General features: G+C 39.4%; 1 protein-coding gene and 1 pseudogene across 2 annotated transcripts in view; both read left to right on the plus strand.

Annotated features, from left to right (window-relative positions):
* The window catches only part of PRRG1 (proline rich and Gla domain 1), a 211,276-nt gene that overhangs the window by 9,058 nt on the left and 175,957 nt on the right, over positions 1-26,261 (plus strand). The gene's annotated exons all lie outside the window — the stretch shown is intronic.
* LOC311615606 (small ribosomal subunit protein uS14-like) lies at positions 17,705-18,017 on the plus strand (annotated as a pseudogene). The gene has a single exon. The product of its transcript is annotated as a small ribosomal subunit protein uS14-like (transcript).

The raw sequence follows: 26,261 nt of genomic DNA on the forward strand, positions 1-26,261 counted from the left end.
AGAAGAAGCTTGATATGATTCCTATTTTCTTGAATTTGAAGAGACTTTGCCTATGTCCCAACATGTGGTCTACCTTTAAAAATGACTCATGTGCACTTGAGAAGAATGTATATTCTGTGGTTTTGGGGTGAAATGTTCTGTAGATGTTGATTAATTCCATCTGGTCTAGTGCATCATTTAGGATTGATGATTCTTTGCTGATTTTTTGTTTAGATGATTTGTCGAAGGGTGACAGTGGGGTATTAAAATCTCCTACTATGATTATATTGCTATTAATCTCTCCCTTAATGTCCTCCAGCAGTTTTTAAAATATATTTGGGTGCTCCTGTATTGGGTGCATATATGTTTACCAGGGTTATTTCTTCATCTTGGATTACTCCCTTTAGTATTATGAAGTGGCCTTCATTATCTCTTGTTATGTCCTTCACTCTGAGATCTAATTTGTCAGATATAGTATTGCTACCCCACTTTTTTTCCCATTTCCATTCACCTGGAAAACCTTTTTCCTACTTTCACCCTCAGTCTGTGCGCGCCTTTTTCCTTTCTTTTTCTTTTCTTTTTTTTTTTTTTCTGAAATGGGTTTCTTGTAGACAGCATATATATGGGTCTTGTTTTCTTATCCAATCCATTTCCCTATGTCTTTTAATCCATTTATATTTAAAGTTATTATTGATAGGTAGTTATTTGACACCATTTTTATTGTATACCCCAGTGTTCCTTCTTCGCTTCATTTTTATTTTTTATTTTTACAGTAGACCCTTTAGCACTTCATGCATTGCTGGTTTAGTTGAGATAAATTCCTCTAGTTTTTTTTTTTTTTTTTTTTTTTTTTTTTTTTTTTTTTTTTTTTTTTTTGTCTGTGAAGCTCCTGATTTCACCTTCAATTTCGATTTTTAGCCTTGCTGGGTACAGTATTCTTGGATTCAGACCCTTCCTTTGAATGACTTTGTAAATTTCATTCCATTCCCTTCTGGCCTGATGAGTTTCTGTGGAGAAATCAGTTGCTAGTCTGATGGGGTTCCTTTATATGTAAGTTTCTGTCTCTCTCTGGCTGCTTTTAAGATTCTTATTTTGTTGTTGGTGTTTGCCAATTTAATTATAATGTGCCTTGGTGTCGGTCTTTTGGGATTCATTTTGCTTTGGACTCTGCGAGCTTCCTGTATTTGTGTGGGTTTTTTTCTTCCCTATCTCAGGAAAGTTTTCTGTCATTATTTCTTGAAACAGGTTTTCTATGCCTTCCTCAGTTTCCTTTCCTTTTGGAACCCCTGTTATTCTAATATTGTTTTGTTTTGTATTGTCCCAAAGTTCTCTTAGTCTCTCCTCCTGCTTTTTAATTTTTTTCCCAGAAGGTGCTCTAATTGGGTATATTTTCCATCCTGTCTTCTAGCTCACTGATTCGGTCCTCTGCTTCTTCTAGTCTATTTTTGATGATGTCTTTTGAGTTCTTTACAGTACCAATGTCATTTTTCATTTCTTCTTGTATCTTCTTCATTTCCTCTTGGTTCTTACTCATATTGTCAAATTTGTCTTCCATTCTTTTTATTTATTTATTTTTTTAAAATATATTTTATTCTTTTTGTACAGAAAGGAAGGGAGAGAGATAGAGAGCTAGAAACATCAATGAGAGAGAGTCATCGATCAGCTGCCTCTTGCACACCCCCCACTGGGGATATGCCTGAAACCAAGGTACATGCCCTTGACCGGAATCGAACCCGGGTCCCTTCAGTCCCCAAGCTGATGCTCTATCCATTGAGCCAAACCAGTTTCGGCTGTCTTCCATTCTTTTTAGCCATCTTTTGATCATTACTCTGAATTCTTGCTCTGATAGGTTGCTTGCCTCTAACTCATTTAGTTCCTTTTCTTGTGATGCCTGCTTTTCTTTTCTATGTGGGCTGTTTCTTTATTTCCTCATGATCTCTCTTTTCAGGATGTCTGGTTATGTAGCTCTCTCTCTCCTTTTCGCTGTGCTGTGCTGTGCTCCTTTGAGTCCAAGTGTTTTTGCCGCCTGGGACTGGCTTTCTGGGGCTCACAGCTGCTTGGTTATCCCTGCGGCTGTGGATATTCAGGCCTCTGACAAGATCCACTATTCCTTTAAAGATGGCAAGATTTCCCTGTCCCAGCCTGTAAGTAGCTCAGGGAGGGGACCCAGCCCTGCTGTGGGTGCTTCCCTGTTAGGGAATCATCATTCCCACCCTCTTCTGGAGTTCGCCTGTCTCTTAGCTTGCTAACAAGCACTCCCAGCACGCCCTTCAGCTGCTCTCTCTTTCTGCTTTGGGACAAGGCTCAGAACCCGTCCATCTAGTCTTCCGCCATTTTGTCCCCTCCTTCTTAATCTTTTACTATGTAATTTTATCATACTTCAGTATCTTATTCATTTTTCCCTAGGATTTATCGTAAAAATATTACTACATATAGAAGTAAGAGATTTTTTTCTTATGTTCATAAGCAGCTAGTCTGAAAATACATATGTTTTGTGGTAATAATATGAGCTATACTGCAAAAATCAATATGTTCTTCAAATTTTAAAGTTCTTTAAAATGAAAATGTAGGTGTTAATATTTATTATTAACATTTACTTTGTTTCTTTCTCTAAACTGAATCTTTATCCAATTTATGGAATTGACATTTGCAAAGTTTTGAATAGTCAATTCTCACTGCTATTGTCTGAATTCAAGATTTATTATTTCTTTACTCACACTATAACCATATCCTTTTTATAGTCTCTCCAGTCATTTATTACTAGTCCTTAGCCCAAATGTGCCCATTCATAGATACTGAAAGCCTCCAACTTGCAGGTACTACCCTTCTAGAAAGCCTCATCTACCTCTATAGACTTAATCATTTCTCAAAGGTTGTTTATGCCTAATCTTTCTAAGTTGGCTTCTACTTTTTCTGTTTGTGTTCTTCATTTGCATTTCAGTTCTTAACCATTTAATTGGGGCTAGTTCTCTGCTGGATTCGCAGCCTCATTAGCCAGGAGTCAGAGCATCTATATTATCTTTATCTACTTAATTTCTGTCTGATTACCAGCACCAGGAATCAGGATGTTGAATATTCTTGAACTCATTGCCATTGTAGTGGGTTGACTTTACTTCATCAGGATTGATAAGAGGAAGAAGATAGCAGGGCCCTCAGAAGACCCGGAAGGGGTCTGTGGAATGTCCTATGTACTTTTGCTTTTTCTCTGAAATCCAAATTCACTCTTGGAAGCTATATTCTTTATAGAAATATAGTGAATTCCTTATTCAGAAGATTGCCCAAATTATTTTTTCTTCTACTGTATCACATGGATTATCTATAATAATAAATACAACACATGGATTATCTATAATAATAAAAACATAATATGTAAATCGACTGAATGACCGAACAGCGGAATGACCATCTGGACGACCTTCCGGATGAAGCTGAGGCTGGGAAGGCCTACTCTTGCCTGAATTTCATACATCGGGCCTCTAGAAGTAATAATAACAACAACAGCAATGACAATAACCCTGCTAAATTGTATCAGATATTTAACTTTCAATATTTTTATTACCTTGTACGGTACATGACATTTATCCCTATTTTAGAGGACACTGTAGTTCAGAGAGGTTAAGTGATCCAGTTCACTCTGAGGTACGTGGTGGAGTTGAAATTCTAAACTAGATTTATCTGACACTAATTCTTGGAGCTTTTTTCAGGAGACCCCATTGCATGTAGCATGCTTTTGGGCTACCTCTTCCCATTGTCCGTTTTACACAGTAAACACACAGTGAAACTGTGTTTAAGGAGAGAAACACTATGTGTGCATTTCCAGCATCAAACATGGTCTAGCGAGCATTAAGTGCTTAATGAATGTAGAATGAATGAGAGGATACCATGTATATTAGTTAGAAATGGTAGTTGCCCTTAGTTTAACACAGTGGCAGGCATATGGTAGATGCTCAAAATATTTGTTGAATTCATGAACGTATCCATTCAAATGTCATTGAATTAATTAAATTATCAGTTGTACTCTTATTAATACAAATGATGGTGAATATAAGTATTTGAGTCATAGGTCTAGTCTTTTTGTGAAGAAAAGATGGATTTTAATGGTTTCTTTTTCCTTTGCATTCCTCTAAAGAATAATTCATATCATATTCATCTTACTAGACCTCTTACTCATTCACTTCCTAAAATTCCTTTTTTGGCTTCTACTCTTTCCCTGTATAATGCCATCCATTTCCAAGACTTTAGTTTCATTCTGTATACTGAATGTTTTAAAACCGTAACCTTTGACCTGACCTTACTCTATTTGACCAGAAGCAGCAGCACTAATTTCAAGGAGTATCAAGGATCAAAGGTCCGTGGTTAGGGAATTCATATAGCTGATACAGTACTTCTTTCATTGTGCACTACACATCTCATAATAGGCCTCCTGTATTTGGAGTGGTTAATTCCATTATTCTGTATGGGTAGAAGACAGAGGATTATTCTGTTAAAAACTTTACACTTATATCACTCCACCATCACTTTCTTTTCATTAATTCAGGGCCCAGCTGAAATACTCAGTGTCACCTCTTACTAAGTGCTTCAGAAATTTTGGCATTGAATATCATTCCAGTAATTCTGGTTTGGGGAAGAAGCAAGTAAGTTTAATATATTGTAGAAAAACTTCTCTGTATGGCACCCTGGCAATCTGGCTCATCTTCATTCAGGCCATCCAGACAATGTTTGACTGTAGTCTGACTCAAGTCAAGGCAAACTGCCCTGTAATTCCTCTTAGAGGAAGGGGAGATAAGCAGCCTAGTGAGGAGCTGATATGAAGCAGTTTCTCATAACAGACCTTGTGGGAAACTGCAATAAGGCCATTTCTCATTCATTTCCTAGTTTCAGTTAAGTGCAGGACTTTCTACCTTATACTCTGTGGGATACAACTTCAGGTATCTGTAAGTCTATAAAACTGCTTGGGTTTAGTTTAGAGGTGGATCATCAACAGCAGCATGCCACATCCTTTGGGCCATCTGTTATCTGGTCTCTCCTATTGATGTCATCATGTGGGACTAAAGACTTGATTTACTGACATCATGCTGATTTTGCTTTTGCTGTCTATATAAATAATAAATTGTCTGAATCCATTTGATCTCATTATCACCTTACCAACTGAAACTATGGAAGTGTGGTAAGCCAACCTAACAGCTAAAGTAGTAATATTGTGGCCCCATTACCCACTGTGTTGCTGCTTTGGGAATGTTTGTCTCTGTGACACAGAGGGGCTTTCACTGACCAAACAATCAACTGCTACTTGTACCATGACATGCTCTTTGAGTCTTCTACTTGTTTCTGGGCAGAATGGAGCAAGCCCCCAGTTTTCAGGTGAACAGAAGCCAGTGCTTTCTATTGGAATTATCCTTTTCTCACATTGCAAGGTCAGGGAAAATACCAAACCCTGCTCATTGGAAAATCTTATTTATACAATTAGGAAGACCACACAAATTCTGAAGCTTCCCACTATACACACACCTAGTTAGGTGTGTGTATAGTGATAGGAAAAAAAGCCTAATCACAGGGTTTGGGCCTACTCAGAATGATATACTTTATTTATTTAATCCTCACACAAGCATATTTTTTCATTGATTTTTAGAGAGAGTGGGAGAGAGAGGGAAAGACAGAAAGAAATATCGATTGGTTGCCTCTTACAGGAGCCTAACCAACACGGGGAAGAAACGTGCAACCAAGGTATGTACTCTTGAATCAAACCCAGGATCCTTCAGTCTGCAGGCTGATGCTCTATACACTGAGCCAAACCTCCTAGGGCAGAAGGGTGCATTCCTACTCAGGTGGTTGTTTTCTCCTGCTCATAGACACTGTGGTCTCTTGTCTGTGGAATTTTGGTTTCCAAAGAAAACAAATGTTTCCCCATACAAGCATCTACAAAACATTCTTATTTTGTTATTAGATCTGGGAAGAATAGAAAACAATATGGAAGGATATATATATGCATACATACACACACACACACACACACATGAGTGGCCATATTATTATGATCTCTGAACACATAATAATCTGGCCACTCAGTGTATATCTTTTTTTTTTGCCCCCCTCCCTCCCTCAGTGTATATCTTATATAATAAAAGGCTAATATGCAAATTGTCCCCTCAACTAGGAGTTCAACCAGGAGGCAGGTTGGCCAACTGCCCATGTCTCCTCCCCCTGGCCAGGCTGGCCGGACCCCACCCATGCACAAATTCATGCACCAGGCTTCTAATATACATATATATATACTGAGTGGCCAGATTATTATGTGTTCTTATGCATTCAGAGATCATATCATAATAATCTGGCCACTCAATATATATTGATTTCAGAGAGGAAGGGAGAGGAAGATATAGAAACATTGATGAGAGAAAATCATCAATTGGCTGCCTCCTGCATACCCCCTACTGGGGATCAAGCCTGCAATCCAAGCATGTACCCTTGACCATAATCAAACCCAGAACCCTTCAGTCTGAAGGCCAACGCTCTATCCACTGAGCCAAACAGCTAGGGCTACTATTTATATATTTTTTGAAAAATTTTCTATAGTATTTGTTGATTTTATATTATGATCTTCTTAAATTTAGACATTTAAGAAGATACATTTTCTTCTAAGCATTACTTTAACTGCATTTCACAGATTTTAATATTGTGTTTTTATTATCATTTCATTCAAAATATTGTATTAACTTATTTTGCAGTTTATTATTTGACCCACTGGTTAATATTTAGAGTTTTATTGTTTATTTTATAAATATGTATGGTTTTCCTGGTTTCTATATTGGTACTAATGGGAAAAATGTTAACCTAGCAGGTGTGATTGCTAACTCCTTTATTGTCTCTAAGGAAACCTAGAAACACGATTGACTCTTGCTTAACTTCTTGGAATGTAGCCCCCCGAATGCTTTTTTGTTCATGGTTGATTTTTGTTTTGTACACCAGGAGTAATAGACTATGCTGTACATGTTTGTCAGAATTACTTTGTACAAACATACAGATTGATGATTTGCACTTGGTTTCATTGCTGTGGTCATGAGCTTTTAGTTAGTGTACCTGGTTGCATAGCAGGATATGCCAGCCCTGGAGCCATGAACACTGAGATACAAATACTCTTTCTGCTATAATCTGAGATATTTTGTACTTGTTCCTGTATTTTGCTACTTGAGAGAAAGCTTGTATAAGAAGCCTGTGTCTGACCTGTCTGAACTCCACCCAATGCATATCATTTTCCTGCTGCTTTTATTGTACTTTTGCTGTGATAAATGAAACTTAGTCCTGAGAATAATTGCCATTGAGTTCTTCTGGTGAACCAGAAAATTGAGGGTTGTCCTGTGTCCTAAAACTGTATTATAATTTAATTCTATTGTGGTCAGAGAACATACACTATGATTTCAGCTTTTTTTTTTTTTTTTTTAAGTATTGAGACTTGTTTTACAACCTACAATGTGGTCTCTCCTACTAAGTGTACCAGGTAAATCTGAAAGAAATGTATATTCTGCTATTATTGGGTATATCCTATCTAATAAAAGAGTAATATGCAAATTAACCATCACTCTGCTGCACCCACAAGCCACACCCATCAGCCAATCAGGAGCAAGCATACAAATTAACCCAACCAAGATGGCTGAGGCCATGAGTGAGCAGGAGATTTGGGTTTCCCCAGCAATAGAGGAAGCCACACTTTCCACACACCCTGGCTGGCCCAGGCCTCCACTCAACGCTACAAAGTTTCAATTATAGAAGATAAATAAATACCAACAAAAATGGCAACAGCCATGGAGCCAAGAGAGCAGGAGGCTTGGGTTGCCCCTGGTGATGGAGGAAGCCAAGCTCCCGCAGCACTAGATTGCCTTGGCCTCCATTCAAGACTACAAAGTTTCAATCATAGAAGATAAATAACTCCCAGATACCAGGGCCTCTGATTGACTCACTGGGGGTCATGGCCAGCCTACAAACCACCACAGACCTCTTGCCCAGGCCAACCCACACCCCAAGGGAACCTCCACCCTGATCTGGGACACCCTTCAGGTCATCCAGCTGGCCTCAACCCATGCACCAGGCTTCTAGCCTAGCCTATCTAATAAAAGAGTAATATGCAGATTGACCATCACTCCAACACATAAGATCAAGATAGCTGCCCCATGTGGTCAAAGATGGCTGCCCCCATATGGACACAAGATGGCCACCACAAGATGGTGAGCAGGAGAGGGCAGTTGGGAGGGACGAGGCCTGCAAGGGAGGGCAGTTATGGGCCATCAGGCCAGCAGGGGAGGGCAGTTGAAAGAGACCAGGCTTGCAAGGGAGGGCAGTTGGGGACGATCAAGCCTGAAGGGGAGGGCAGTTAGGTGTGATCAGGATGGCAGAGGAGGGAAGTTGGGGGCGACTGGGCCTTCAGGGAAGGGCAGTTGTGGGGGGGGGGACCCAGGCCTGCAGAGCAGAGCATTTGTCAGGGGAACCAGGCCTGTAGGGCATGGCAGTTAGGGGTGATTAGGGCTGCAGGGGAGGTCAGTTAGGGGTGACCAGGATGGTAGAGAAGGGAAGTTGGGGGCAACCGGGCCTGCAGGGAAGGGCAGTTGGCAGGGGGACCCAGACCTACAGGGGAGGGCAGTTAGGTGCAAACAGGCTAGCAGGGGAACAGTTAGGCATCGGTCAGGCTGGCAGGGGAATGGTTAGGGTGTGGTCAGGCTGGCAGGCAGAAGTGGTTAGGGGCAATTAGGAAGGCAGGCAGGTGAGCAGTTGGGAGCCAGCAGTCCTGGATTGTGAGAGGGATGTCCAACTGCCCGTTTAGGCCCAATCCTACGAGGATCCTGGTAGGATTGGGCATAATCAGGCAGTCGGACATCCCTCAAGGGGTCCTAGATTGGAAAGGATGCAGGCTGGGCTGAGGGTCAAACAGCACCCCCTCCCTTTCCCATGCATGAATTTTGTGCACCAGGCCTCTAGTTTGTCTATAAATATCAATTAGGTAAAGTGGCTGATAATGCTGTTCAGATCTTCTGTTTCCGCAGATTTTTTCCCCCTAGTTCAGTCCATTGCTGAGACAGGAGTGTTAAAGTCCCCACTTATGATTGGGTAATTCTTTTTTTCTTCATTCAGTTTTGTCAATTCCTGTTTCATATATTTTAAAACTCCATTGTGGGATGCATACACATTTGGAATAATGTCTTCCTGTCGAATTGACTCTTTTATGATTATGAAGAGCCATGCTTTTATCTCTGATAATGCATATGGGTTTTAAATTTGTCTTGTGTTATTAATGGCCATACCAGTCTTTTGCTCACTCTTTTCAAGGTATGTATTTTTTTATCTGTTCACTTATAATCTGTCTGTGTACTTCTATTGAAAATGAGTGTCTTTTGAACAGTGTATCCTTGGGTGTGTGTGTTTGTCTTATTTTTGCCTTCTGACAATCTCTGCTTCTTAATGGGGATATTTTTAGTCCAATAATCTTTAATGTATTAACTGACATGATTGGGCTTAGGCCTATTATAATTTTAGCTGTATGTGTGTTTTACCATTTTTATAGTGGTTGAACTAGGCATAACAATATACAAACATAACTTTTCACAATCCACTTAATTAGTTAATAATGTACTACTTAGTACATTAGTTAATAGTGTACTACTTCAACTAAAACATGAAAACTTACAAACTTATCAGCCCAAAAGTATATCCTTCTTTTTTTATTGTTTAAAGTGTTCCATATAGCAGTAAATATGTCTCTTTTTTATTCCCCATTGACCTTACCCAGCCTCCTCTACCCCCTGTCACATGGCCCTCATCCCGCCTCACCCCAGTGTCTTGTGTTCATTGGTTGTGCATATATTCATGCATACAAGTCCTTTGGTTGATATCTTCCCCCCATCCCCAACACTCCCCAGCATTCCTGCTGTAACTTGACAGTCTGTTCAGTGCTTTACTGCCTCTGTATCCATCTTTTTATTCATCAGGTTAGAATGTCCTTTATTTTCCATAAATGAGTGAGATCATGTGGAATTTTTCTTTCATTGCCTAGCTTATTTCACTTAACATAATGCTATCCAGATCCATCCATACTGCTGCAAATGGTAAGAATTTCTCCTTTTTTATAGCAGCATAGTATTCCATTGTGTAGATGTACCATAGTTTTCTAATCCACTCATCTGCTGATTGGCATTTGGGCTGTTTCCAAATTTTAGCTATGGTGAATATAGGGGTGCATATATCCTTTCTGATTGATGTTTCTAGTTTCTTGGGATATACTCCTAGAAGTGGGATTACTGGGTCAAATGGTAGTTCCATTTTTAGTTTTTTGAGGAAACTCCATACTGTTCTCCACAGTGGTTTCACAAGTCTGCATTCCCACTAGCAGTGCATGAGGGTTCCTTTTTCTCCACATCATCACCAGCACTTGTTGTTTGTTAATTTGTTGATGGTTGCCATTCTGACAGGTATGAGATGGTACCACATTGTCATTCTGATTTTTATCTCTTGGATAATTAGTGACTTGGAGCATATTTTCATGTCACTTGGCCTTCCTTCTGTCTTCTTTTGAAAATATTCTATTTAAGTCCATTGTTCATTTTATTATTGTATCATTTACCTTCCTTTTATTAAATTGTATAAATTCCCTATGGATGTTGGAGATTAAACCTTTATCAGTGATAACATTTGCTAATATGTTCTCCCATACAGTGGGCTTTTTTGTTGTTTGTTGATTGTTTGTTTATTTTTTGTTTAGTTTCCATTGCCCTATGAGCGGTATCTGTGAAGAAATTGCTTTGGCATATGTCTGAAATTTCTCTGTCTATGGATTCTTCTAGTATTTTTATGGTTACCCGTCTTATGTTTAAGTCCTATATCCATTTTGACTTTGTTTTTGTGTATGGTGTAAGTTGATGGTCTAGTTTCATTTTTTTTTTTTCATGTATCTGTCCAATTTTTCCAACACCATTTATTGAAGAGACTGTCTTGACTCCATTGTATGTTCATGATTCCTTTGTCAAATATTAATTGAGCATAGTGGTTTGGGTCGATTTCTGGGTTGTCTATTCTATTCCATTGGTCTACATGTCTGTTCATCTGTCAGTACCAGGCTGTTTTGAGAACAGTGGCTTTGTAATTCATCTTGGAATCTGGTATTGAGATCCCTCCTACTTTGTTCTTCTTTCTCAGTATTGCTGAGGCTATTTGGGGTCTTTTTTTATCCAGGTAAATTTTTGGAAAGTTCTTTCTAGGTCTGTGAAGTATGCCGTTGGTATTTTAATGGGGAGTGCATTGAATCTATAGATTGCTTTGGGTAGTATGGACATTTTAATGATGTTGATTCTACCAATCCATGAACATGATATGTTTTTCCATTTGTTTATGTCTTCCTCTATCTCTTTTTTCAGTGTCCTGTAGTTTTCCACATATAGGTCTTTTACCTCCTTAGTTAACTTTATTCTAGGTATCTTAATTTTTTTGGTGTGATGGTAAATGGGATTGCTTTTTTCATCTTTCTGTAAGTTCTGTATTGGTGTATAGAAATGCCATAGATTTCATGCATTTCTATATATATTTAATTTTGTATCCTGCTACATTGCCAAATTCATTTATTAAAACTATTAGTTTTTTGATGGAGTATTTTGAGTTTTTTATGTACAATATCATGTCATCTGCGTATAGGGACAGTTTTACTTCTTCTTTTCCAATTTGGATGCTTTTTGTTTTTCTTCTTATCTAATTGTAATTGCTAATACTTCCAGTACTATGTTGAACAGAAATGGTGAGAGTGGGCATCCCTGTCTTGTTCCTATTCTTAGGGGAAATGGTTTTAGTTTTTGCCCATTGAGTATGATGTTGACTGTGGGTTTATCATATATAGCTTTGATTATGTTGAGGTATGATCCTTCTATTCCCACCTTACTGAAAGTTTTTATCAAAAATGGGTGTTGATTTTGTTGAATGATTTTCCTGCCTCAATTGATATGACTATTTGGTTTTTACCTCTCAATTTGTTTATGTGATGTGTCAGGTTTATTGATTTGAGGATATTGTACCATCCTTGCATCTCTGGGATAAATCCTACTTGGTTATAGTGTATGATCTTTCTGATGTTTTGCTGGGTCCAATTTGCTAGAATTTTGTTGAGGATTTTGGCATCTATATTTATGAGGGATATTGGCCTGTAATTATCTTTCATTGTGTTGTCTTTATCTGGTTTTGATATTAGGGTGATGCTAGTTTCATAGAAGGAGTTTGGAAGTGTTCCTTCCTCTTGAATTTTTTGGAATAGTCTGAGGAGGATAGGTTTTAGTTCTTCCTTGAATGTTTGTTAAAACTCCCCTGGAAAGCCATCTGGCATCATGCTTTTGTTTGCTGGAAGCTTTTTGACAACTGCTTTAATTTCTTCCATAGTTATTGGCCTATTGTGATGTTTAGATTCTTTCTGATTGAGTTTTAGAAGGTTACATATTTTTAGGAATATGTCCATTTCCTCTAGGATGTCCAGTTTGTTGGAATAGTTTTTTGCATTATTTTTTAATAATCCTTTATATTTCTGTGGGTTCTGTTGTTATTTCTCCTCTTTCATTTCTGATTTAGTTTATTTGGGTCCTCTCTCTGCTTCATGGTGAGCCTGGCTAGAGTTTCATCAATCTTGTTTATCCTTTCAAAGAACCAGCTCTTGGATTTGTTAATTTTTGTATTTTATTTTTGGTCTCTATGTTGTTTATCTTCATTCTGATCTTTATTATTTCTGCCCTTCTGCTTACACTGGGCTTTTCTTGTTGCTTTCTTTCTAACTCTGTGAGTTGTAGTGTTATGTAATTTATCACCATTGTTTTTTTGTTTTGTTTTGTTTTGTTTTTCCTGCAGGAGGCTTTTAGAGCTATAAATTTCCCTCTCAAGACTGCTTTCACTGTGTCTCATAGATTTTGGATCGTTGTGTCTTCATTGTCATTTGTTGCCATGATGTTTTTTATTTCTTCTTTGATCTCTCTGGTAACCCAGTCATTGTTTAATAGAATGCTGTTTAGTCTCCCTTGTGTTTTATTTTTTTGGATTGTTTTTATTGTAGTTCATTTCAAGTTTTATGCCACTATGATCTGAGAAGATGCTTGATATAATTTCTATCTTCTTGCCTCCATTTTGTTTACTTCCTTTCCTGGTGATGCCTGCTTTTCTTTCATATGTGAGCTGTTTCTTTGTCCCACATGGTCTCTCTTCTCTGGGTGTCTAGTTATGTAGTTCTCTTTCTCCTGCATTGATTTAAAGCCACAAAATGCAACACAACAAGGTACAATGCACAAGGCACTGAACACAAATGTATTCATGATAATAATAACCCCAAATAAAAGTGACCATCAGAGAAAGGCGATTTAGAGTATAGGAGATAAAGAAGAAGAGAAAAAAAGGAGTGAATAAATAATATTATTAGTCTCAGTGAGCCTGTGCTTCAGGGCATTGACCTTCACAAGTACCGTATTTTTCGGACCATAAGACGCACCGGACCATAAGACGCACCAGTTTTTAGAGAAGGGAAATGAAGAAAAAAAGATTCTGAAACAAATAGTGTCCTAAAATATTTTATGTGCATTAAAACCCAACATCACAGTCATAAACACATGTAATCAACCCTGTAAAGTAAACAGCAGCATTTAGAACTATTTTAGAGCCGGGCAAGCACACAGAGACCACACAGAGCCGGGCCAGTAAAAACCTTTTTTTTTTACAGTATATGTGTAGGCTATATTTGGACCATAAGATGCAGGGACTTTTCCCCCTCACTTCTGGGGGAAAAAAAGTGCGTCTTATGGTCCGAAAAATATGGTACTTCTCAATCCCCTCCCCTTCTTACATGATATAAGGAGGCTACATGGGGGATGGATTTGGGTATTTATCCCATGTGGAAGGCTAGAGGAGGGTTAGAATTAACTGGATATTTGGGGATTTAAGACAATTTGGGTATTTCACTTCCCCAAGGTTTGTTAGGCTCTGATAAGTAGTTTCTCTTGAGGTCAGGTCTTGTGAAGGAGAGAATATTCTGGGCATATTATAAAATGGCTACTTTTCCCCTCCTCCTGCTGAAAGTCTGAGGGAATTTTTATTTGATCTTCACTGTAGGAACCTGGTAGAGTTTATACAGGTAAAACTCCCTAAAGTGTGAAGGTCTCTCTAACATTGGACTCCCCTGGAGTTTTTAACTCTTAAACTTGTCTACACTGAACCTCCAGCAATCAATGACAGTTTAAGTTTTCCTACTTTTGTATTGTTTCTGGAATTTTCTGTTCCTGGGCTTCTGCTTTGGTAATTTGGATTTTCTGTGACTACCTGTTGTCTACAGTTTTGTGGGCAGTGGTTTGCCCTGTGAGCTTAATCCTCTGCTGAATCGTGGAAGAATTGTTGATTTTTAGTTTGTTCAACTTTTTTTTTTTTTTTTTGTAAGAATGGCAACGATGACTTACAAGATCCTTGTATGAGAGACCAGAAACCAGAAGTCAGGTTTATATGAATTTAAAACATACCTTTTTGTGTTTCATTGAGGATACCCTCTTATCTGTTACTTCCAATATCTGGTTCACCTTAGAGTTGGACCAGGAGGACTTCCTTTTCTTCTGATGCTGTGCTATATGTTCTTAATTCTTTGTATGTTGGAATCTGTTGTATTATATGTTGGACTAGAGACCCAGTGCATGAAATTCATGCATGGGGGTGTGTGTCCCTCAGCCCAGCCTGCACCCTCTCCAATCTGGGACCCCTCAAGGGATGTCCAACTTCCCATTTAGGCATGATCTAGACATCCTGTTTAGGCCTGATCCCAGCAGGATCAGGCCTAAAAGGGCAGACAGACATCCCTCTCACAATCCAGAACTGCTGGTTCCCAACTGCTTGCCTGCCTGCCTTCCTGATTGCCCCTAACCACTTCTGCCTGCCAGCCTGATCACCCCCTAACCACTCTCTGCCAGCCTGATTGATGCCTAACTGCTCCCATGCCAGTTGGATTTCCTCTAACTGCCCTCCCCTGCAGGCCTGGTCACTGCTAACTGCCCTCCCCTGCAGGCCTGGTGTCCCCCCCAACTGCCATCACCTACAGGCCTGGTCCCTCCCATCTGCTCTCCCCTGAATGTCTGGGTCCCCCTGTAACTGCCCTTCTCTGCAGGCTTGATAGCCCCTAAACTTACCTACCTTGTAGGCCTTATCCCTCCCAACTTCCCTCCCCTGCTGGCTGATCGCCTACAACTGCCCTCCCTTGCAAACCTGGTCCCTCCCCTTCTGGCCATCTTGTGGTGGCCATCTTGTGTCCACATGGAGGCAGCCATCTTTGACCACATGAGGACAGCCATCTTGTTTTTTGGGGTGATGGTCAATTTGCATATTACTCTTTTATTAGATAGGATATTATGAATGTTTTTTATTTTTATTTTTATTTATTGATTTTTAAAATATATTTTATTGATATTTCACAGAGAGGAGGAAGGGAGAGAGAGAGCTAGAAATGTCAATGAGAGAGAAACATTGACCAGCCGCCTCCTGCACACCCCCCACCGGGGATGTGCCCGCAACCCAGGTACATGCCCTTGACCGGAATCGAACCTGGGACCTTTTAGTCCGCAGACAGATGCTCTACCACTGACCCAAACCGGTTTCGGCTGATATTATGAATGTTAAATAGAGAAGATTCTGAACTATATCATTACCTAAATACGGTAATGATATTTATTTATTTATTTATTTTTAAACTTTATTGTTAAAAGTATATTTATGTTCCCCCTTTCCTCCCATTGACTCTTTCTGGCCCGTCTCTGCCCCACTCCCAAGGCCTTCACCACACTATTTTCCAAGTCCATGGGTTATGCATATGTGCATACAAGTTCTTTGGTTGATCTCTTCCCATCCACCCACACATCGTCACCTTCCTTGTGAGATTCAACAGTCTATTCTATGCTTCTATGTCTCTGGATCTATTTTGTTCCTTAGATTCCACATAAGTGAGATCATATGATACTTGTCTTTCACTGACTGGCTTATTTCACTTAGCATAATATTCTCCAGTTCCCTCTATGCTGTCTAAAAGGGAACATCCTTCGTTTTTACTGCTACATAATATTCCATGGTGTAAAGGTATCACATCATTTTTATACATTCATGAACTGATGAGCACTTGGGCTGTTTCTACATTTGAACTATTGTAAATTATGCTGCTATGAACATAGGGGTGCATACATTCTTTCAGATTGGTGTTTCGGGATTCTTAGGATATATTCCTAGAAGTGGGATCACTGGGTCACATGGAATTTCCATATTTAATTTTTTGAGGAAACTCCATACTGTTTTCCATAATGGCTTCACCAGTCTGCATAACCACCAGCAGTGTTCTAGGGTTCAGTTTTCTCGACATACTCCAAATCATTTGTTGATTTGTTGATGGTAGCCATTATGACAGTTGTGAGGTGATACCCTATTGTCATTTTAACTTGCATCTCTCTGATGATCAGTGATTTTTGGCATTTTTTTCCATACGTCTCTTGGCCATCTAAATGTCCACTTTGGAGGAGTGTTTATTTAGATCCTTTGTCCATTTTTTAATTGGATTGTTTGTTTTCTTTTTGTTATGTTGTATGAGTTCCTTATATATTTTGGATATTAACCTTTTACCAGATGTATCATTTCCAAACATAGAGTAGGTTCCTTTTTCATTTTGTTGATGATTTCTTCTGCTTCACAGAAACTTTTTATTTTTATGTAGTCCCATTTGTGTTTTTCTTTTTTGTTAGTTTTCTTTGCCCTAAGAGATGTTTCCACAAACATATTGCTATGAGAGATGTCTGAGATTTTGTTGCCTATGGTTTCTTCTAGAATTTTTATGTTATTTCCTTCTGGCCTGAAAAAATAAAAAAAATCAGCTTACAGCCTTATGGAATGTCCTTTGTAGGTAACAAATTCCTTTATTCTTGCTGATTGTAATTTTTGGCATCTTAATTATGATTTGTCTGGGCCTGTTTGGGTTCTTCTTGCTTGGAACTCTCTGTGCTTCCTGAACTTGTGTGATGTTTTACCTCACCAGGTTAAGAAGTTTTCTGTTATTATTTCTTCAAACATGCTCTCTATCCTTTGTTTCCTTTCTTCACCTTCTGGCATATTGTTATGTTTCATGTTGTCCCACAACTCCCTTTAGCTGTCCTCCTGTTTTAAAAAATTTTTTTCTTTTTGGTTCTCTGATTAAGTGATTGTTCTACCTTGTCTTCCAATTCACTGATCTGATCCTTGGTTTCCCCTAATCTTCTGTGTATTCCTTCCACTGTGTTCTTTCTTAGTGTTATGTCATGTTTTATAACTACTATATCTTTTCTCATGCTGTTGAGCATTTTTGCCATCATTCTGAGCTCTATGTCTGATAAATTCCTTATCCATTTAACTTAGCTCTTCTTCTGGAAAATTCTCTTGTTCTTTCATTTGGAGCTTTTTTTTTTTTTTTTTTTTTTTTTGTCTCCCTATTTTGTCTGCCTGTTTGTGTTTGTGTATTATGTAGATCTGCTACACCTCCTAATCTCTAGTTCAGTTTGGTGTCATATGCTATTTCTGACTTGCCCTGAGTACCCTGTTTGGAGCTATCTGCAATTCACAGGTGTGGCTCCCTCTGCTGGGGTTGGGTGCCTTTGGAAAAGACCAAGATGTGTAATAAGGTCTACTTTTCCTAATCTTGGGCCCAAAATTATATCAGGAAAAGACTCAACTCTCCTTTTGCCTCGTTGCTACTGCGTGAGCAAGATGGGTCAACAGCAACTCTACTGGAGCCACCCGAGGAAATTCGGCCAGGGCTCTCGCTCTTGCCACGTCTGCTCCAACCGCCTGGCCTGATCAGGAAGTACGGCCTCAATATGTGCTGCCAGTGTTTCCGCCAGTACACGAAGGACATCAGCTTCATTAAGTTGGACTAAGGGAACTTCTGTGAATGGGTCATTGAAGACATCTATCTACCTTATGACAATGCTATCTCTTTGTACAAAAATAAAAAAAAAACAACACTTCAAAAAAAAAAAAAAAAAAAAAAAGACTCAACTCCTCCAGAGACCTGCCTCTGCCTGATTGTATTGAGACTTGATTAGCCTCAGGCTGTCAACCACAGCTTGGGGCAAGAGATTGTCCAACAGGGTGGAGCAATTGATTCTGCCTACAGGCTAATTGTTATTCTGTCTCTTAATGAGCCTCAGAAACTCCACAGGGTGGGGAAAGGCATTTTCCAATAGGGTGGGGCAACTGCCTCCCTCCTCCCCATCCCCGACTTAAACTTACTGCATAGCAAAGGACCACTGGAAAAAGATGTTCTCCACAGTGTGAGGGAATGACTCAGCATAGGAAACTGATATTTACTTTTTGAGCTGTAATTCCAGAACCCTCAGCCCTGGCTTCTACTCACATAGCTCTAGTCCATTCTGCCCTCCCTCTGCCAGACCACAAAGTGAGTGGCTGCACATGAAATTAGAGGGTGCTTGCATTTCCAGCTATCTCTCCCTGTCAGACAGAAACCATACTGCTTTTCCCAACTAGATGTTATGTGGGCACCTTGCTCAGATCTGGTGCTCTGGGCCAGAGAGCTCAGCCTAGATTTTAGACTCCAGAGTTCTCAGTGGGAATCCCACACAACTGAGGATATCCCTCCAGGACTTCACCTGCTATGGGAGCCTGATACACCCTTTCACTTTCATATCTCTGTACTTCCTACCAATACCTGTACTCTCCATTTTCTGTCCTTGGTTATCAAGGGTCTCTCCAGGTAGTCTTTTTTTTTTTTTTAAATAAATATTTATTGTTAAGATTATTACAGTTGTTCCTCTTTTTCCCCCCATAGCTCCCCTCCACCTGGTTCCCATACCACCATCTTCCCTTACCTCCCCCACATTGTCCTCATCCATAGATGTATGATTTTTGTCCAGTCTCTTCCCGCTCCCCCACACCCCTTTCCCCCTGAGAGTTGTCAGTCCACTCCCTTTCTATGCCCCTGATTCTATTATATTCACCAGTTTATTCTGTACATCAGATTTTTAATTCACTTGATTTTTAGATTCACTTGATAGAGATGTATTTGTTGATCATAATTTTTATCTTTACTTTTTCTTCTTCTTCCTCTTCTTAGAGAATATCTTTCAGCATTTCATATACTACTGGTTTGTTGTTGATGAACTCCTTTAGCCTTTTCTTTTCTGTGAAGCTCTTTAGTTGACCTTTGATTCTGAATGTCAGCTTGGCTTGGAAGTGTACTCTTGCTTGTAGATACCTGCAATTCATCACTTTGACTATTTCTTGCCACTCCTTTCTGGCCTGCATAGTTTCTGTTGAGAAATCAGCTGACAATCGTATGGGTGCTCCCTTGTAGGTAATTAAATGTTTTTCTCTTGCTGCTTTTAATATTCTCTCTTTGTCTTTTGCTCTTGGCATTTTAATTACGACGTGTCTTGGTGTGGTCCTCTTTGGATTCCTTTTTTTTAATTTTTAATTTTAATTTTAATTTTTTTATTCTGTGTGTTCCTGGACTTGTAAGTCTATTTCTTTCACCAGGTGGGGGAAGTTTTCAGTCATTATTTCTTCAAGTAGGTTTTCAGTATCTTGCTCTCTCTCTTCTTCTGGCACCCCCATAATTCTGATGTTGGTACACTTGAAGTTGTCCCAGAGGTTTCTTACATTATCTTCAAATTTTTGGATTCTTTTTTCTTTTAGCTTTTCCACTTGAGTGATTTTTGGTTCTTTGTATATCAAATCTTTGACTTGATTCTTGCAATCTTCTAGTTTGCTATTGGGTGTCTGGATAATATTTTTTTATTCCAGTCAGTGTATGTTTAATTTCTAGTTGTCCTTTTTCATATCCTTGAGGGTCTCGTTAAATTTATCGGCCTTTTCTACGAAATTCTTGAAAAACCTTATAACCGTGGTTTTGAACTCTATCTCCAGTTGTTTGCTTTCCTCCATTTCTTTAGTTTGTGATCTGTTTCTTTGTCTCTGCATTTTCGCTGCTTCCCTGAGTTGGTAGGGTAGCTTTGTGTGCTTGGTATCCTATATGGGCCAGTGGCTCGGCCTCCCCAGTTACCTGAGGTGGACACTCTTGGTGCACCCATTTGTGGACTGTGAGTACAGCCTTGTTGTAGTTAAGTCTTGATTGTTGTTGGTATCAGTGGGAGGAGTTGACCTCCATGCCAATTGTCTTTGAGGATCAGCTGTGTCTATGCCAGGAGATAGCCTTATTCAACTAGACTTGCAAAATTGCAAAAGCTTCTGTGCTCAGCTTGGATGGGGCTGAGCTTCAGGGTGGAGCCTACAGCCTTGGCTTCTTGTCAGCCCCGCCCTATGAGGTTCCTGAGTCTCAGTGTCTCTTGGTACTTGCTGCAAGCACCTCTGAGAGAAAGGTGCCCTTGAGTTTTGCCCACTGCCAGATAGTCTAGTCTTTCCCCCAATGAATCTGGATTCCCAAATTCTCGCCCAGAACTAAGGTTCAGTGCAGTCTGAACTGGGGTTCAGTGCAGTCTGGAGCTTTTATCACCTTCCGGCTAGGGCAATCCAGCAGCACAGTCAACAGTCCGTCCTCTACGCACAATCTCGTGCGCACCTCCAGAGCTCTGCTTTTTGCCGCTCCCGTGAGTTTCCATTTTACAGCCCAGATTCTCTCTGTATGAGCCTTGGTCCCCAGGGTCTCTCCTGGAACTGGGGTTCAGTGCAGTCAGAACTGGAGTTCAATGCAGTCTGGAGCTTTTATCTCCTTCCACTAGAAAAGACCAGCCAGGTGCTCAGCCACCCCCTCCTCTCCTCTACATGTGCACATGCATCCCTGTTTCCATACCTCAGGCTTTTACAGCTCCTCTGATTTTCCTTGTGGTTTTCTCTTTCCTTCTAGTTGTAGAATTTCCAGTCAGTCAGCTTTCCTGTGGTTCTGGATGATGTCCGTTTTGTCTCTCAGTTGTATTTTTGAAATTGTTGTGTGAGGCTACAGTTTAGGCATTTACCTATGCCGCCATCTTGGTTTCTCTCCAGATAGTCTTAAGTTGATTATTCAGGCTGGTTTTTATGTATTTTAGTTTTAATTCCAGTTTGGTCCTGGGAGCATGTCAGTATACTTCCTCTTACTCCATTTTCATTTTGGAATCCCTTCTTCCTTTGTTCTAACAGCTAGTTTTCTTGGTTGGGCTTGGTCAGCTAACTCTTGTGTATTAGCTCTTGTCTTTGTTCAGATCTATTGTTTTTGGATGGGCTGCTAAGAGTCTTATCTGTGCAATCATTGTTCAGAGTTTAGTCAGAGATGTGGGTAATCAGGGTTTATGCCTGTGCTTTTTGGCTCTTTCTCTTAAATTATCACAATTTCCTGGATTCTTTGTATCTGATTTTCCAGGCCTGGTTTTCCACATGTGCTGAATTTGCACATAGTTCACTATTAAAAGGCACACCATCTGCCATATTCCAAGGGAGTGTATACTCTCTGACAATGTCTGTCTGCTTTTCTTTACTCACCAGCATCTTCTGAGGGGAAGCTATAGTCTTAATTCAGAATTTGTTCTTTTGCTTTGCATTTGATCTACACCAGTATGGTTTAGGATTCAGTTAGAGATCTGAGTAGACAGTGATTGCGGATTCCCTCTCTAGTTCTCTTCCTTATGATATTTTCCATTTTCCTTTAGCATTTTATAGCCCAGCCTTTATGGTTCCCTAAGTAAGAATAGTGATGGGTATTGTTGTTGTTGTTTCTGTCCCCTCCTCTACTAGCTTTTTTTCACCACAAGTGCTGCACTTAGGCCTAGGGTAAAAGCCATGTTGATGAAAACCTATTTGTATACGTCCCTGTCTCTATTTCTCCCAACAATTTTCAGTTTTAGAATCTATATGCTATTGTTACCACGCAGTACCTTAAGTTAATTTCCCTTCCTATTATATCCAGGTTTTATAGTTGTTTTCTGTTTGTATGTGTATGTATATGGAGGAAGAAGACAGTCCTATAGATTATGAATTTATCATGCCAGAAATGGAAAATTTTGAGGAATGTTTCCATGAAAACAACAACAAGAAAAATTTACTGAATAACCTCTTAGAAACCAAAACCATATGTTCCTTTAGTGAATGTTGTTAGTAAGGTCAAAGGTTGTGATATCCTAGCCTCTTTTTTTTTCATATATAAGGAAATAGGGGAGACATTTAATGACAAGTAGGATCTTTGGGGGTTATGAGCAACCTATGATCCCACATCACTAAGTTGTATTGAAAATAGAATAACTTTTCATAAAGCCTAATGATTTTTAAAAACTTATCTATTGCTGTTTTGAGCCAGATGCTAGATTCTACAATGCCTTTCATAGTTATTCAGTAAATATTTAAATCCATTAACAATGCGTTCACCATAAGAAATTGCTCACCATTAATAAATTAGATAAGAGTGAATATTTTTAATATCTCAGAAATAAGATGTTTAAAGAAAATATTTGTATATTTTTCTTCTTGAACTCGTAGATACACAGCTAATACCTTTCAAGTTGTTTTAAAAAAGATTAATTTGTTCTTGATATACTTTGTTATATAGTGCTATATAAATGAATTGTTTGGGGGGAAGTTCCTGTAATGGTTCTTTTTAAATTTTTTTTTGGAAAAGAAGAAATAAAACAAGGTAAATATTGCAGATGAGATGGAAAAAAAATACACACACACACACACACACACACACACACACACACACACATATAGTTCTGAAGAATCCACAGCAAAAATACTAGAATAAATGGCCTCAGCAAAGTTTCAAGATACAAGGTCAATATACAAAAATCAGTTGTGTTTATATATACTAGAAATGACAATAAGGAAATGAAATTAATAAAATGCCATTCATAATAGCATCAAAAGGGCTTTCCCTCCTGGGAGCAGGCCCGTGTCTTTTTCTTTCCCTTTCCCACCTTCCATGCACATTACCATTATCTTCCTCCCATTATCTTCCTCCCATTATCTTCACTCCCAAGTTCCAAAGGCCCTTCCTTTACTTCTACAAAGGAAGGGCCTTTGGAGCTTGTTTCCTAAGCCCATTTCTTCTAAGAATTACTTTTTCTATCACTGTAATTTACCCAATAATGTTCTATCACAAAAAGGAATAGTATACTTTAAGAAAAATTTAACCAAAGAAGTTCAAGGCTTATATATTGAAAACTACAAAATACTTAAGAAAATTAAAGAAGATGTAAGTAATTGGAAAGACATCTCATGCTCATAGATTGGGAGACTTAATATTAAAATGGCAATTTCCCCAAATTGATCTATAAATTCAATGCAATCTCTATCAAAATTCTAAATGCCATCTTTGTAGAAATGAACAAGCTGAACCTAAAATTTATATGGAAATTCAAAGGCCCCAGAATAGCCAAAACAATCTTGAAAAAAAATTTAAAAACTTACTACAAAGCTACAGGAATTAAAACAGTTTGGTACCAGTCCTGGTCTGTAGTTCAGTTGGTTTGAATGTTATCCCCCATAAGTCAAGGTTTTCAGTTGGATCCTGACTCATGGCACGTACAAGAATCAGCCAATAAATGCATAAATAAGTGGAACAAATAGATGTTTCTCTCTCTTTCTCTCTATATAAAATCAATTAATTTTTTTAATGAAAAACAAACAAACAAAAAGAAACTCTGGTGGTAGAGCCCTACAACAAAGTTTTAGCAAGTCTTCCAGATAATTCTAAGGCAGGCTAAACTTTGAGAACTACAGGTCTTTGTGAAGAGATGATTTGCTTAAAATACAAGCTTTCGCTGAAACCGGTTTGGCTCAATGGATAGAGCATCGGCTTGGGGACTGAAAGGTCCCCGGTTCGATTCCGTTCAAGGGCATGTACCTTGGTTGCTGGCATATCCCCAGTAGGGGGTGTACAAGAGGCAGCTGATCGATGAATCTCATCGATGTTTCTAACTCTCTATCTCTCTCCCTTCCTCTCTGTACAAATTCAATAAAATATATTAAAAAAAAAAAAAAGCACAAGCTTTCCTAGAAGTGGCCATGCCTAAAACTTAGGCTTCCAACCCTCAGTCCAATGTACTTACACTTTTCCCCACTCTGCTTCCCATAGGCCCTAGTTCTTACTCCTGGGACAATAAAGCTTAAGTTGAATTCCTATCCTAATATATAGAAATCCAAAGGCTGTCACAACTGAAACAACCGGACAGATGACTAAACACAGGCTGCATGGGGCGATAAGGCCGGCAGGGGGGTTAGTGAGGGATGACCAAACAACTGACCAGCAGGTTGGGTGGGGCGACCAGGCCAGCACAGGGGGCAATCGGGGGGTGACCAGCCTGGCAGGGGCGACCAGGCTGGTGGGGAGGCAGTTAGGGACGATCAGGCAGGCAGGATGTTCTATCTGAATGCTGGGCATTTGTTTTGGGCCATGAATTGTCTTGTCTTTACTTATCACAACAACCCTACAGTTATATCTATTAGACAAATCCCTTTTCTGAAGGCCTCACTATTTTTTACTGCTTCTAGGAAATGTATGTGCAATTTGGTAGTGGAGATACTTTTTCCTTTGAGGGCCACATAAATAATAAGGAAGAGATCAAATAAGGACCGCATATGTAAAGATCTTACTTAGAGAATAGATCTTTTGGGTAGGAGTTTTATCTTTTTTATTTTTACTTTTTTAAAATATATTTTATTGATATTTTTACAGAGAGGAAGGGAGAGAGATAGAGAGCTAGAAACATCGATGAGAGAGAAACATCGACCAGCTGCCTCTTGCACACCCCCTACTGGGGATGTGCCCGCAACCAATGTACATGCCCTTGGCCGGAATCGAACCTGGGACCTTTCAGTCCGCAGACAGACGCTCTACCACTGAGCCAAACCGGTTTCGGCAGGAGTTTTATCTTTGAGAGAAAAATGTTCTTTAATTTTTGCTTCTAAAATTAAAAAAAAAAAAAGGCAGTGTTTGCATGGATAAGAAACAGAGAGCATGAATTTTTAGCTGAGAGCTATAGGTTCATAAAAGAAGAAATACAGCTAGCTCATATGTATATTACATATTATTTATTCAACCTAACATGTGATCAAGGAATTGTAAACTAAAACAGTGAGATACCATTTTTAAATTATTGAATTCACAGTTTGGAAAACAAAATGCTCTGCTTACTGATGAGTATGGGAAATAGATAAGCTTTCAAAGTTTGTTATTAAAGTATTATAACAGATGAAGCGTACTGAAACATAGAGAGGACAATATAATAAAAACTTCTATGTCCACCATTTTTTTTCACATCTTTTTAAAAAGACCTAACCCTGTCCAGTTCCCTTTCTTCCCTTCTCTTTCCTTCACTGTCAATTCCCCTAAAGCCAACCTGAGGCAGTTACTCTCTGTAAACAAGTACTTCTGTACACTGGAACTGAAAATGAAATTGCTTCAAACTTTCTGGAGCACAATTTAGCAACATGTATCAATTACCCTAGAAATTTAATATCAGAAAAAAGTGAGATGTGCATAAAAATTTAATTAGTTATAATTATCAGTTTTATTTATAATAAAGAAATGGAACCATCTTAATTGAACACCAAAAGAAGACTGGTAAATAAACGGTGCCGAAACCGGTTTGACTCAGTGGATAGAGCGTTGGCCTGCAGACTGAAAGGTCCCAGGTTCGATTCCGGTCAAGGGAATGTACCTTGGTTGCGGGCACATCCCCAGTGAGGGGTGTGCAGGAGGCAGCTGATCGGTGTTTCTCTCTCATCGATGTTTCTAACTCTCTATCTCTCTCCCTTCCTCTCTGTAAAAAAATCAATAAAATATATTTAAAAAAATAAAAATAAATAAATGGTAAATATTTATATAATGGACTAGAGGCCTGGTGCACGAAATTCGTGCACAGGAGTGTGTGTGTGTGTGTGTGTGTGTGTGTGTGTGTGTGTCTGTGTGTCCCTCAGCCCAGCGTGCACCCTCTCCAATCTGGGATAGGGCCTAAACAGGCAGTTGGACATCCCTCTCACAATCCAGGACTGTTTGCTTCCAACCACTCACCTGCCTACCTGCGTGACTGCCCCTAACCACTCTGCTGCCTGGCTGATCAACACCTAACTGCTCCCCTGCTGGCCTGATTGCCCCTAACTGTCCTCCCATGCAGGCCTTGTTGCCCCAAACTGTCCTACCCTGCTGGCCTGGCTCCTCCCAACTGTTCTCCCCTGTAGGCCTTGTCCCTCCCAACTGCCCTTCCCTGCAGGCCTGGTTGCCCTAACTGTCCTCCCCTGAAGGCCTAGTCACCCCCAACTGCCCTCCCCTGCCAGCCTGGTCACCCCTA

This window comes from Pipistrellus hanaki (genome assembly GCF_964339955.1).
Source record: "Pipistrellus hanaki genome assembly, chromosome: X".
In the NCBI taxonomy this organism is placed as follows: Eukaryota; Metazoa; Chordata; class Mammalia; order Chiroptera; family Vespertilionidae; genus Pipistrellus; species Pipistrellus hanaki.